Genomic DNA, 14,207 nt, shown 5'->3' with positions numbered 1-14,207 from the left:
TTCCAGATAAGATTCATGTGCTGACGAAGAAGGTTATATACACACACAGCCTCTAAAACTTCCCACTTAACATATGAAAGACACATCTTTCTGTTTCAGTATGATACGGCTGAATATGCAATATTTGTAATTGGGATCAAGCAAAGAATCTTAAGTTACTTGAGAAAACACATTTTAGTTTTGTCAAGACTTTCAGCTAATGGATGGTTATCAAAAGGCGCATGCACACTGAGTTTGCATTGTGTGAGTTTCTTTAATTAAACCCAGATTTGCAGTGCACAGCTTGCCTTACAGTACAATATGGAGACATAATCAGCAGGGCTAGAAAGGAAATGTACACAAATGGTAAGATTTATCAATCTTCTGATATAATAATTTCTTTTAACAACGAGCAGGATGCATATGTTGCACAGTACGGCGGCAAATTTAGTTTTATTTTCTTCTGTACTTAAATCTGAGGTAGGGTTTAAATTCAAATAGCTGGTGAGATCTGAGTACCGAGTACAATAAAGTTGGCATACGGTAATTTTTTTATTAATTTCTTTGGTTTATTTGAGTGCCATTATTATATATGTCCTGGTGGCAAATGCCACTAGATGTTTTATATGAGCCATTTGACTCATTTAAAACATTTATATGTACATACAGTATGTGTGTGTGTATATGTATGTATATATATATATATATATATATATATATATCAATCACAGGAACAGGTCATATATTTATTCACATAAAGTCACCGCGAATAAAATTAGTTAAAGGCTTTTGTTAAAGGAATACACAATTTATTGAATTTTAATCTAACAGTAAGTGGCAGTATAATGCTAGGAGTGAACAGGGATTATATTAGAACCCCAGAAGGAAATAAAATATTGTTTGACTGGCATTTCTACCTAGCATTTACTGGGGATTGTAAAAGTGCTCTGATCAACATATAAACACAAAATGACTGCCTTTATGAAATTTGATCCTATAATACTTCTGCATTGCTTTCTGTGTGACTTGCTTTTCTCCATGGACTTTGATACCTTTCCAAAGTCATACTGTTTGCAGCAAATCTGAGCGGAGTTTATGATAAATGGGCAAGCAAGAGCAAGGCATTGTAAGAGCTCCCCAGAGGGCAATTATGAGACCTTCTGACACTAGGAAGAAATCAATATCACACACATTAATTTTTTAGCATATTGGAAAATAATCATGATCAACCCAGAGTATACATGTTTTGTTCATGCCACATTCACCCTGTGAGCTCAGCCAGGGAATAATGTGCATGTCCCCCAGTGACAACATTTTATGCTTTTTAGACACATGCCTTACTCATGTCATTGTTAGTGAAACTTATTACTACATCCCTGTAAAGTAGGGCTGTCAAACAACTTGTAAAAATTGGATTGCCAATAATTTTATTTTTAAAAATACTATATGGCTGGAATTATTCCCCCCAAAAAAGTGGCAACCCTATTGCTCTGATGATGCTTTGCTTTTTGTCGGATGTTGATTGGACTGTATTCTGTCAGGTAGTAGGGCTTATTTTTAATTGAAAAAAACAGGCCATGTACACATCGTTGGGCTAGAATCTAAAAGGTTCCACAAGGAGAAAGGGTTTAATATCAAAATTAACACACAGTGGCACGGCTAGCATTCCAGACGATCTGGAACACCTCTGGGCCCAAAGAAGGTGGAGATGTGCCTCAACAAAAAAAGAAGGTATGGCCACTATAGACTGTAAAGGGGGCTAAATAATGGGCATAACATAAAAGCATGAACAACGTTGGTCTCTTTTTTTATAGTGTCTCTTGTTTTTTTTTGCACCCATTTTGTGTCCCACTGATAATGCCAACAGTTATAGTGTCCCCCCTTACAGTGCTCCTTGCAAAAATTCCCTCAGTTAGTGCTCTCTGTATGGTTCCTCTGTTATATTGCCCTCACACACACATGGAGGGATGTAGGGGAGACATTTTGGGGTCAGAAGTGGAAGTAAAGATGTTCGTGCTACTTTACAGGCAAACAAAAGAGAACAATGAAGTGTTACCACACACCACCAGCAGTAGAAATTAGCACTACAACAGTTTTTTCTTAATCTAACTTTATATTGAACTTACTTAGGACTTTTGTGTTAAGCAGGAAAGTATTTATTCAACAACTTCCTACAATACAGAAAGAAAAACAAAAACGAAAAAAAAAAAACTTTGCCACAATGCAAATGCTGCCATTTCCCTTACAAAATAAATGTAAAATAAATTCAGAGGGTGATCAATCAATGTGTTCTCATTATGCAGTTTGGTATTTTGGAGATTATTCTTGAACCTGCACTAATTTCTTCTATTTATTTCATGACTAATGAATGCAGTTTCTTGACCATAAATAGTAATTGATATAATTTATGTGTTAGAGTTGCAAAGTCACAAAAGTCATCAAAATACAATATACTTTACATTCCTCTATGACAACAAACTTTCTAAGTCATTCAGGGATTACACTTATTTAGCTCTATGGGAATTGTCTGCCTCATTCTTTTGTTTGAATTTCAGAAACCTTGTTATTTCTGCTTATCCATGGTTCTTAAATATCAGTTGAGAATAGAAAGAGACAAAAATTCTTCTCTGAGAGTAGAATGAATGTTAGGGTAGAGAAAGCCATCAGTGTTGGAATTGTTACGGTTAGGACCTTTCATGCCCCCCATTTAAATAGTGTTTACAGCCACACTGCAAATATCAATCTTATGCCATGGCTTTATTACACAAGATGATTGAGGAAGGTAGTGCTTGACTGACAAAAATATTGTTAATCTAAACACTTATTAATGCATGAGGCAAATAATAATTTTTATCATGGTTTATTAATGTATCAGTATTACCAGTCAACCAAAATTGGGATCATATTAATCTATATCTATCAGTGGAGAGTTCTAAGTTTCCCAGTGTATTTGTTAGATTACCATAAGCATGCCACTCAGCATATCATAATAGAATTCATAATAGATTTGATCTCTTGTTATTTTGAAAAAGATGAATGCCCTTCGAGAAGCAATCAAGCTTTGCGTTCAGTTCAGCATCCAAAATGCCCCTTTAAAACATAATAATTCCTTAAAGAAATGTATGCTGATTTTGTACATATTCACTTTCGTTAATCAGGTTAATATAAAAAAAATACTGCACATACCATTATGTAGTCTAGTATCTAACAAAAGACAGTTTATGTTTATCATAATTTACATGAGTTTTTTAGTTTCTCCTTATACGTTGTTTACAGATAAGTTGTTTACAGATCTTAAAAACTCAAATTGAAACATTACACAGTATTGAATAAAGCAGTAAAGTGGATCATCCCTATCAAATGGTTCTATGTGAGGTTACAATTACATAAGAGGAAAGCAATGTTTGTTGCTTTCCCCTTAGCCTATAGTGATCTGGGAATCCTTTGTTGTGCATTAAATGTTTATTTCTAACCCAAATGATATATAAAGAAAGTTAAAAAAAAGGCCTCACTTTTAAAATGTATTGACTTTTAAAAAACAATTAAAGTAACATTACCCAAAACTTTTATAGTCTCTTTTAATGGCTGTGCCATATCCTTAGGCCTTATGAATACACTCTAAAGTTTGACTACTCCTATTTTTTCGGCAAAGTGCAATACAATATCATTTAACAAATAAAGAGTCAACAAATGGTAGTAAAATGTCATTAACCAGTTTTATGGTGCATTAGATCCTTGCGTAGTTTTATCCATATACTGGACTGGCTGCACACATAGATGGGTTTAAGTCCTAATTATCTTGGGTTCAGCTGTTATTCTCTTGATTGGCACTTATATACGGGGTTTTGCCTTTTAAAGATCTCAGAGGAAATGTGATATACTCTACTGTGTGTATCTTTTTACAATAAAATACCATTATCTTTTATAGGATGATAATTTGATCAGATTTTATGTGCCGTTAAAACATCTATAATTAACTAGGTGAAAAAATGCATTTAGACATTGTTTAAGAAAGAACATGGTTTTCACTGTGTTTGTGTACTTTCTAACAATGCTGTTAAAATGATATATGACTCATATTTTCTGTGTATTAGTTAACACTAAATGAGATATCTATGGCTCCAGGGTAAACAAAGTGAATCTACGGACATTCAGATTAATGAAGCACATCATTATAGTGTTCATCATCATTAATATGATAATTCTGCAGAGGGAAAACTAGATGTCTATGCCAGAAAGCTACTCTGTTATCTAAGAGCAATCCATAATGTATAGTACAATATCACACGGTAATGATATTAAGAACCATCAAGTGCTCCAAATATTTTGGTTCTATAAAAATGACTTATAATAATGATAATAATATGATATGGTACTAATTCTGTCTAAAAAAAGTGTAAGTGCAGAAGGGCTAGAATAATGGTTGTTATCTATTTGGTGGTTCTTTTGATATATAGTAGGCAGGTATGAAAGGTGATCTCAAGGAGGCAGAGAACAAGACCTAAAGCAATATCACTGCAAAGCCCACTACATTATGTAGAAGTGCAGAAATGAGTGCAGTAGTGTTTTTTAGATTACCCTCCCCCATACATCACAATAATTAAATAAAAAAAAAATGGTAAATCTTAAAAAAAATGATAGGGTTTATTACAGCGTTATAGATAGAAATATCAATGTTCTGCTCTAGCTAGGTCAGAAGGAAGAATGCTGCATTTTTCTCTGCACAATTGTAAAGGGTATTTCTTGCATTTTGGGGATATTGGGAAAATGCAAAGGCATATAAAAATGTAACTGACCTTAGAGGCACAGAAGTATCAGGAAACTCCTTCCCCTACACCGAGCCCACTTACTCAACTAAATGGTGCCATCGTGCAATATATCAGTCTGTCCAACTGGCCTTGCTCTCTCACAGCAGCCTGCAGTTGGCTGTTTCTGAGGTAGTGGGCACCAATTGCCCTGCACTGGGTATAATATTATTGGCATGGAGAAAAAAAAAATTCCAGTATATTAAATAGAACATTTAGGTTTTATGTTGTTAACTGCATAAGCGAGAAGCCAGTCTGTATAAACAAGAAGTTAGCAAGGCAGCTTTAAAATATCCTCTGGCCACTGTCCTTTATGGCAAAAGAGAACATCGGAAATGTGAAGTATAACAAGTGGGTTATGTATTTTACAGACAAGCCAGTTCAATAATAATATTGACAATAAAAGAATGCAACATTAATGTTAACTAAAGGAAAGGCAAAACCTGTCTATATTTTAACATGGCTCTGGGGAAATTGGTCATGTTTTCCAGGAAAAAGGTGGATGGTGGCCCCTCGGATTTCTTGTATGTAGCTTAAGATGAAGCTAGCATATCTCTAGGGTAGCAATACATGGACTTTTATCTGGGATATACAGGAAAACATGCACTGGGGAACCCATATGAGCAGGGTTGGGTGGATTCCCAATGTTAATGACAATGTTTTCCTCTAATTGTGCAGGTAATATAGGTCAGCTGGACCTTTAAATCTTGGGAAAGTGTGCCAGTGTGTGTTTAGAGAGAGACAGGGAGACTAAATGTAGGTCTTGTGCTGTAACAATCTGAAGAACCGCAAACTCAAATAATTTCAAACCTAGAATTGTATGTGGCTTTACTGGACTGTGCTGACACTGAGAGAAACTACGGGTATTTCTTTTGTTTTCCTAGGTTGGAGGTAAAAAAAAGAAGACAGAGAACCCTTACATTCAAACTGGTGTCCAGAATACCTCTGTGGCAAACACTGCGTTTTTGAGGTTAACCCCTCACAAATACATATAAAAATAAAGACAGCGATCTTGTTAGTGTTGTATTGTCTGCCCTGCATATTTTTTCTCACTTCCTTGTCCAACCAAAGCATACTTTGTGTGATCCTAATTTGAGCTTTAATTTATTGTGAAGACAGAGGAGAGGTGGAATTCTAAATTAAACTGCATCTTGAAAAAAATTTAATACAGATATGTAATCATTGGAAAGTTATTAATGCATTTATTATTATTATTATTATTTTTACTTAACAATAACACACACATTTTTCTGAATAATAACCTCCTGTTATCCACTGCACAACAGACTTTAGGATGAAGTAGTAGGTAGGTCAAACGATTAGGCTCTATTGATTGGCACAGTACTGTCTATAAAAATTCTTTCTAGAGGTGGGAGTAGAGATACAACCTCATCCGTGTACTTCTAATTTCATCACAGTTTGGGGTGGTCAGGCACCAGATTTCATTGCTTAACTGCATTGTAGTCTGCAGAAAGGTACAGGACATCGGTTTCTCTAGAGCAGTGGTCCTCAACCTTTTGGACGTCACTGACCAGTACAATTACGGACTCCAGGCCGTGCATGCGTGGGGAGCCGTGTGTCACACAAAGGGGAAGAAACTTCCCCCAGAGTGACATCATGATGCCAGAACCCGTCCACTCTCCCATTGCAGGTCTGAGCCTGCAATGGAAGAGTCGGTGGGATGTGTCCAAAGATACAACCCGTTCACTGGCCTGAGTCTGCGATGCATATGGGAGACATGGTCCGCTGCGCCCCCCCAAGCTGGATCCTTTTTCTGACCCCGCTGGGGGGTGCACTAGCCAGAGCCGTGGACCACCAAAATTTTCTCTTGAAACCATCAGGTTGGGGACCGCTGCTCTAGAGCACAGGGCTAACCAAAAATAATTGACATGTGGCAGGTAAATCATTTTACCTATATGTGTTATAATATATTAACATTGATTAAATACTCATTTTGTTGTAAATGTCAGCTTAAGTTGTAATGCTAATTGCATGTGGAACTGTCCTCAACAGCAACTCAACTAAAAGATGTCCAAAGTATTCTGGCTTGAATAATGTCCACTGTCTTAAACTAAAAGTCAGAGAAAAGACTTTGACTGTCCCAGTCCTTAAATATGGTTGCATTGTGTATTGCTGTCGAAAATGGTGCTGATCATGACTTTACTCTCTTTCTCTTTGAAGACAACTGAATAGAGGTAGAAGGCAAAAGAGAAAGTTAGAAATATGATATATTGCTAGGATGGGCCTCTGTATGGGTCCTCTGGGGAAGTACACAAAGCATTGGGTTGGATTTAGACTGTAATTAGGCGGTAATGTTTAGAGATTGGTCAAAAACAGGCTAGCAAGTGAACACATTTTAGCTGGCTTTGAATTACAGATTGAGTATGAGACAGGCATAACAAAGTATATATAAAATATATAAAATGTTTTAGGTGGAACAAACCATACCAACATGGGTATAAATTGTGCGCAATGGTCAATATTGATTGTTCATCAAACCTCCACTGTAGATCAATGAACATTGTTGAGGGACCATTATACACATACTAAATCTTCACCCGAGAAAACAATCATCTGACACGTGTGCAAATTTTTCGTTAAATCTGTGCTAAAACTGTACATTAAAATACAAACATTGACTAGACCATTAAAAAAAATAAACAGAATTATCTTGGTAAGAATAATATAATGCAAATTACAAACAAAAAATTAAATGGGACTTTTCTGGCATCCAAGCTCTTTAGGAGGAGAAAAATATATACCTAGGAAAATACATTTTTGTCTTCCATCACATATTAGACCTTTGTAAAGGTAGCTCTATTTTTTTTTCTATTTTTTGGCCAATATATGACATTATGTCACATCTCTGAATTAACTTGATGTTAACCCATCTTTAGCATGTGATTACAGAACATTTGATCCTATTCTATTTTTAGATGAGGGTCTGGTTATGTTCTGACTCCTAAGACGTTTCCCAAGTATTTGCTGTGGGTTTGTTCCTTTTTTGTCCTGCCTACGTGCGCTTGCCTATATCTGGCCTATATGATTTCATTCCAATTGATTTGAAAGTGCAATATTGGTTTGTATATTATTAGTGAAAGATGTTTATTTGTTTAGAAATTATATTTTATGAAATATTCAATAAGGCGCATATATGCTGCAAAACACATTGAGTTGTTGGAACACTTTATTGATATGATTTATGAAGATTTTCTATTTTATTATTTTTTAATTATTGTATAGTAAATTATGCTTTTACCAATGACTGTATAATTAATTAATTGATTGGATGTCGGAAAAGACCCATTTAATTTTTTGTTTATTTGGATTTATGTATTATTTGCGATGCTGGTATCATTAGATTATTTACTTTCTCAAATGACTGCCTCTACTATAGTATAATGCAAATTGTACAATTTTTACCTGTGTTAATAACTTACTATGTATGGTAATAGTTAATCAACTATGTTTTATATCCTTATAATAGAATTACATAGTGCTATGTTTATGTATTCTAAATGAATACTGCTTCTATATAGAACTCTTTATTGCTGATGGTGAACTTGGACCTTGTGGTCAGTTGTTCCTGAAGCCAGTCATTTCTTGCTGATAGCTACATAGCTTGGGGATTTTCAATATTGCATTTTGCCTGAAGGACGTTTTCCTGTATCATTAGACGTGTACTTTCATTACCATTATACAGTTACGACCATAAATATTTGGACAGAGACAACTTTTTTTCTAATTTTGGTTCTGTACATTACCACAATTAATTTTAAATGAAACAACTCAGATGCAGTTGAACTGCAGACTTTCAGCTTTAATTCAGTGGGTTGAACAAAAAGATTGCATAAAAATGTGAGGAACTAAAGCCTTTTTTTTATACAATCACTTCATTTCAGGGGCTCAAAAATAATTGGACAATTGAATCAAAGGCTATTTCATGGGCTGGTGTGGGAAATTCCTTCGTTATGTCATTATCAATTAGGCAGATAAAAGGCCTGGAGTTTATTTGGAGGGGGGGGAGGGGTTGCTTGTATGTGGAAGATCTCCATGCAGGTGAAACAAGCCATCCTTAAGCTGCAAAACCAGAAAAAACCCATCCGAGAAATTGCTACAACATTAGGAGTGGCAAAAATCTGATTCGGTACATCATAAGAAAGAAACAAAGCACTGGTGAACTCAGCAATGCCAAAAGACCTGGACGTCCACAGAAGACAACAGTGGTGGATGATCGCAGAATCATTTCTATGTTGAAGAAAAACCCCTTCACAACAGCCAACCAAGTGAACAACACTGTCCAGGAAGTAGGCATATCGATATCCAATTCTACCATAAAGAGAAGACTGCATGAAAGTAAAAACAGAGGGTGCACTGCAAGGTACAAGCCACTCATAAGCCTCAAGAATAGAAAGGCTAGATTGGACTTTGCTCAAAAACATCTAAAAAATCCAGCACAGTTCTGGAGAAACATTCTTTGGACAGATGAAACTAAGATCAACCTTTACCAGAATAATGGCAAGAAAAAAGTATGGAGAAGGCGTGGAACAGCTCATGATCCAAAGCATACCACATCATCTGTAAAACATGGCGGAGGCAGTGTGATGGCTTGGGCGTGCATGGCTGCCAGTGGCACTGGGACACTAGTGTTTATCCATGATGTGACACAGGACAGAAGCAGCCGAATTTATTCTGAGGTGTTCAGAGACATACTGTCTGCTCAAATCCAGCTAAATGCAGTCACATTGATTGGGAGGCGTTTCATAATACAGATGGACCATGACCCAAAACATACAGCCAAAGCAACCCAGGAGTTTATTAAAGCAAAGAAGTGGAATATTCATGAATGGCCAAGTCAGTCACCTGATCTGAACCCAATTGAGGGTGCATTTGACTTGTTGAAGACTAAACTTCGAACAGAAAGGCTCACAAACAAACAGCAACTGAAAGCCACTGCAGTAAAGGCCTGGCAGAACATTAAAAAGGAGGAAACCCAGCATCTGGTGATGTCCATGAGTTCAAGACTACACGCTGTCATTGCCAGCAAAGGGTTTTCAACCAAGTATTAGAAATAAACATTTGATTTTCAGCTTTTTAATTTGTCCAATTACTTTTGAGCCCCTGAAATGAAGTGATTGTGTAAAAAAAGGCTTTAGTTCCTCACATTTTTATGCAATCTTTATGTTCAACCCACTGAATTAAAGCTGAAAGTCTGCAGTTCAACTGTATCTGAGTTGTTTTATTTAAAATTAATTGTGGTAATGTACGGAACCAAAATTAGAAAAAAGTTGTCTCTGTCCAAATATTTATGAACCTAACTGTATTATCACAGATTATGGCACATATCCAGCTTTGTTACATACAATCTTTTAAAGTCTTTTGAAAAACTCATATATAGGTGATACCCTTTAGCACTGTGATTCCCACTCTCTCCTGATATTTCATATTTACCTTGTCTTCTTCTAGGTTTGGGTTCTTCATTGACTGGTAACATTGGGATGAGGTAAGTCTCAGTGCTTGGGCCGGTGCAGAGTAACCTACTTTGTACTACAAATTTCCTTTTCAGTGAACTCTGCATGCTTAGCTCAGTGTACAGACAGACAAGACGGTAAACCCCTGACTCTAATATTATTTTAGATTTTACCCTAGCCCTAATGCTTAATACTCACTCAAAGTCTAAAATTTGACCTAACCCTTTCATTAACCTTTAACACTCAGATTTTATCTAAAACCTGATTTTTGTTTTAACTTCTAGATCAAGATTGTCAGATATATCTCTGAGATGGCTGTTAAAAGCACCATCTTCCTCTTCTGGAATACAACAGTACTAAGACACCGGGACTAAAAATCACCTAAGGTATCAAGGTATGTATCATGCATAAAAAGTATAAACATTAAACTGTCTATTTAAATAGAATAAAAAATTAAAAAAAAAATTAAAGTCAAATGTAAAGTCAAAATGTTCTTGTTTTGTGTTGGACAGAGTAGGGCAGGGTTAGACCATGTTGTGTTATAACTGTCTGTGAATCCAGTTATCCAAGTATGAGCAGGGCTCTATATATGAAACAGAACAAATTACATTTCCTAAAACATTCCCATGTCCATGTGTTTCAATGGCAGTAATTGATTACCACCAGGGAATATCAGAATCCCTGTTTTATAAACAGAACACGAAGAGTGGAATCTCACTAATTTTATAAATATTTCCACCCACTTACTGTTTCATCTATAGAACAGGAAGTCAAGAAAAAACAATACACAGATAACAGATAAAAAATAAAGTGATGAGAGCTTTAATAGTTCTCTACCCAATCCAAAAATGTTTTGATTAAAGATATATCTAGCACAGGACATACAAATAGGAAAGACACATAAGTCAAGTGGTGACACTTTCCTAATATATGTTAAGGGTGCAACTGGAACTAATGATCTACACAGGTACATTTCTACCTATGCTACATAGCCAGTACATAAATGTTCTGTATGTTTTACAGGGCTGCTTAATCCTATCCAAGTCCATTTCATTGGAACTGCCCCCAGTGTGACTTCTGGCTGTGACTTCCTCTCTTTTTCTCTTGCAGGCATCATTGTTTGAGACACCTACTGGAAACCATTTTAAGTGGAATGTAACATTGGAAAAGCTGAATATTGGGGGCACACAATACACTTCAGCTGAAAATACCAGTCCGAAGCTCGTGAAATCTGAGCTATGTCATACCCATTTCTACAGCTTCTTGGGAATTTAGGATGAGGAAAAAAAAACCCAATCATTATAACCTCTGATTTATTAAAGCTCTCCAAGGCTGGAGAGGATACACTTTTATCAACGAAGCTGGGTGATCGAGCAAACCTTGAATGGATCTGGTCTAGGAAAACAAACTAACAAATAGCAAAGGACTTTAAAGAAATTTATTACAAGTTTGCTGGATCACCCAACTTCACTGGTAAAAGTGTATCCTCTGCAGCCTTGGAGAGCCTTAATAAATAAGAGCCACAGGCTTTATTTAAAAATAATTTCACATTTTTTTCATTAGGCCAGATAAGCAGTGTGGCAAATAGAGTAAACAATTGTGGGACATGGGCATAACTGGATGAGGCTAGGTGATCCAGCAAACCTGTAATGGATCTGGTTGAGGATTCAAAACATTTGCCAGCAAATAGCAAATGACGTTTAGGAAATCCATTCCAGGTTTGCTGGATCACCCAGCTTCACTGGTGAAAGTGTATCCTCTCCAGCCTTGGAAAGCTTTAATAAATCAGGCCCACTGTTTTGTTGTTGATGATAAACTCTTTTGTTAGCATTTTGGGGAGATGCTACATGTTAGTGTTTCCCTGTGGTAGCCCCATAGGAAATAAATAGGGGTTACAGTGAATGGTACCAGTCGGCACTGGTAGGCACGGTTTTTAACTAGTGCTGCTTTGAGAACCTTTGAGTGGCTGGCAGTACTAAAATCATACGATGAATAGGCAGGTGTGAACCTGCTCTTAGAATTGAAAAATCTATAGAACCTGGCCTTGCAGCAAATAGCAGATGAAGCTGTCATTTACTTTTGAATATTTTATACCTGGTGACCTATTGGGCTCAGCATTTTCATGCACTACAAGCTAATTATTGTGGGAAGTCACAGTCTCTGAGAAAGAACTGCATTGTGATTTCCTCTGAGAGAATTAGTAACATGACTATTGACTTTGTGAAGCATTTTGGAAGAAGGCAGCATCTAAATCCATAATAATACAAAAATAATAGAGTTTTTGTTTATTTCATAGCAGATTGGTTTGCACATAGAAAAACTTTCCACGGATTGCTGTCTTCTTTATAGGAGAGAATGGCAATAATTTTTGTAAGTTTGAGTACTATTCAAGGAACTTGGAACCTGTGCATGAAAGTTTCCAGGTAAGACTTAGATTGTAAAAGCCACAGATAGTCTCATCTCAGCATATTCAAATTGTAGTACAAGATCAAAAATGCAAAGGAACTATTCTCTCTCTGTTGTAATTGGAATTGATGAAATGCATGACATTCACATTATGATATATGCCTGAGCAGAAAAAACTATCACACTGCATTTTGTAAAATCTGACAGAAAATGCAAAATGCATACCATTTCTAACAGATGTATAATCTAATTAAATAAGAAGTGCAATCATATTGTCAGAAACCATTAATCATGCAAAACTGCTGGCTTGCTAGACAGCTGCACCGAGGAATCTGCCTAGCATATAGTCAAGTATGAAAAAAAGTATTGAATAATCTGCATATAAATGTGATTAGCAAATTATCTCTGGAAACCTTAGTAAACTGACAAAAGGATGTTCACCTTTTGTTCACCCGTTAATATCCAAATGAATTTCAAAATTGCTGCTGACCTTTTGACAGCATGTGTAAATTACAAGGGTTTCAGCTTAGTAGGCAATAGAAATATGACTGTATCTTCATTATTCTTACTCCTGTATCTCATTATATTAAGAGTATGTTACACAGCTAATGCCCTAGTTGTAGATTTAAGACATGATAACAACGGCCAAAGCAACCATTTAGAGTTCTTGGTTTAGCTGGAGGTTGATTGGCTGATGTGGATATCACCATAGTATTTTGGTATCCAATTTTTTAACATAGATTTGTGTAATTTGTATCAACCCATATTACTGAACCTATTTATACAGATTGGAAGCCGGGTCTGGATATGACCGGGCCCCTCTTCTGCCTTTATTTCAATCTGAACGCATGCATAAACTAATAATGGGCCTGATTTAATAAAGCTCTAGGAACCTGGAGAAGACTATCATGGGAGAACCTGGGTGATCCATCAAACCTAGAATACATTTCTTAAAAATATTATTTGTCAAATGTTTTCAGTTCCAGATAAGGTTTGCTGGATTACCCAGCTTCTCATATGATAGTCTATCTTCTCCAGTCTTGGGGAACTTTGAAAAATCAGGCCCATTGTCAGGTGCATCTGTATTATTACTTAAGTAGTAGAGTGCTTTGTAATTTTCCTTGCAGTAATCCAGTGTGAAGCTTTGCCTTTGTACAGGGGTTTTCTGTAATAAAGAGCGATCACTGCTGTTTCTTTGTGACTCGTCCTGTGTCTGCCAACTCTAAATCTTTGCAGACAGCCTATAGGAAAAAGGTGGGCAAACTTTTTTAGTAAGGGGCCACAATCTGAAAAAGAATTTGCCAGAGGGGCCTGGGTCAATGGTGAAGTGGGTGAGTTATGCCATCATGACACCCCTGAATGTGACGTCATGATTGTATAACCCCGCCCACTCCCCCATCGCAAATCTAAGCCTGTGATGGGAGAGTGGGTGGGTTATGTGCAGTGATACAACCGGCCCACTCTCTCATCGCAGGCTCAGATCCGGGGACGTGTTCCGCATCTTTTGCCAGTGTGCCCCCCCAGTGGGGTCCTTCTTCTGACCCTG

At 36.5% G+C, this 14,207-nt stretch overlaps 1 long non-coding RNA gene across 1 annotated transcript; it reads left to right on the top strand.

Annotated features, from left to right (window-relative positions):
- The first annotated feature begins 209 nt into the window (after nucleotides 1-209).
- Nucleotides 210-11,491, top strand: LOC140327748 (uncharacterized). The gene is made up of 4 exons (XR_011920100.1): nucleotides 210-345; nucleotides 10,251-10,287; nucleotides 10,540-10,649; nucleotides 11,366-11,491. It is a non-coding gene; the product is annotated as an uncharacterized lncRNA (long non-coding RNA).
- Nucleotides 11,492-14,207: the final 2,716 nt, after the last annotated feature.

The sequence above is a fragment of the Pyxicephalus adspersus genome, chromosome 3 (genome assembly GCF_032062135.1).
Source record: "Pyxicephalus adspersus chromosome 3, UCB_Pads_2.0, whole genome shotgun sequence".
NCBI classification, from domain to species: domain Eukaryota; kingdom Metazoa; phylum Chordata; class Amphibia; order Anura; family Pyxicephalidae; genus Pyxicephalus; species Pyxicephalus adspersus.
This window is presented reverse-complemented; position numbering and strand designations above follow the sequence as displayed.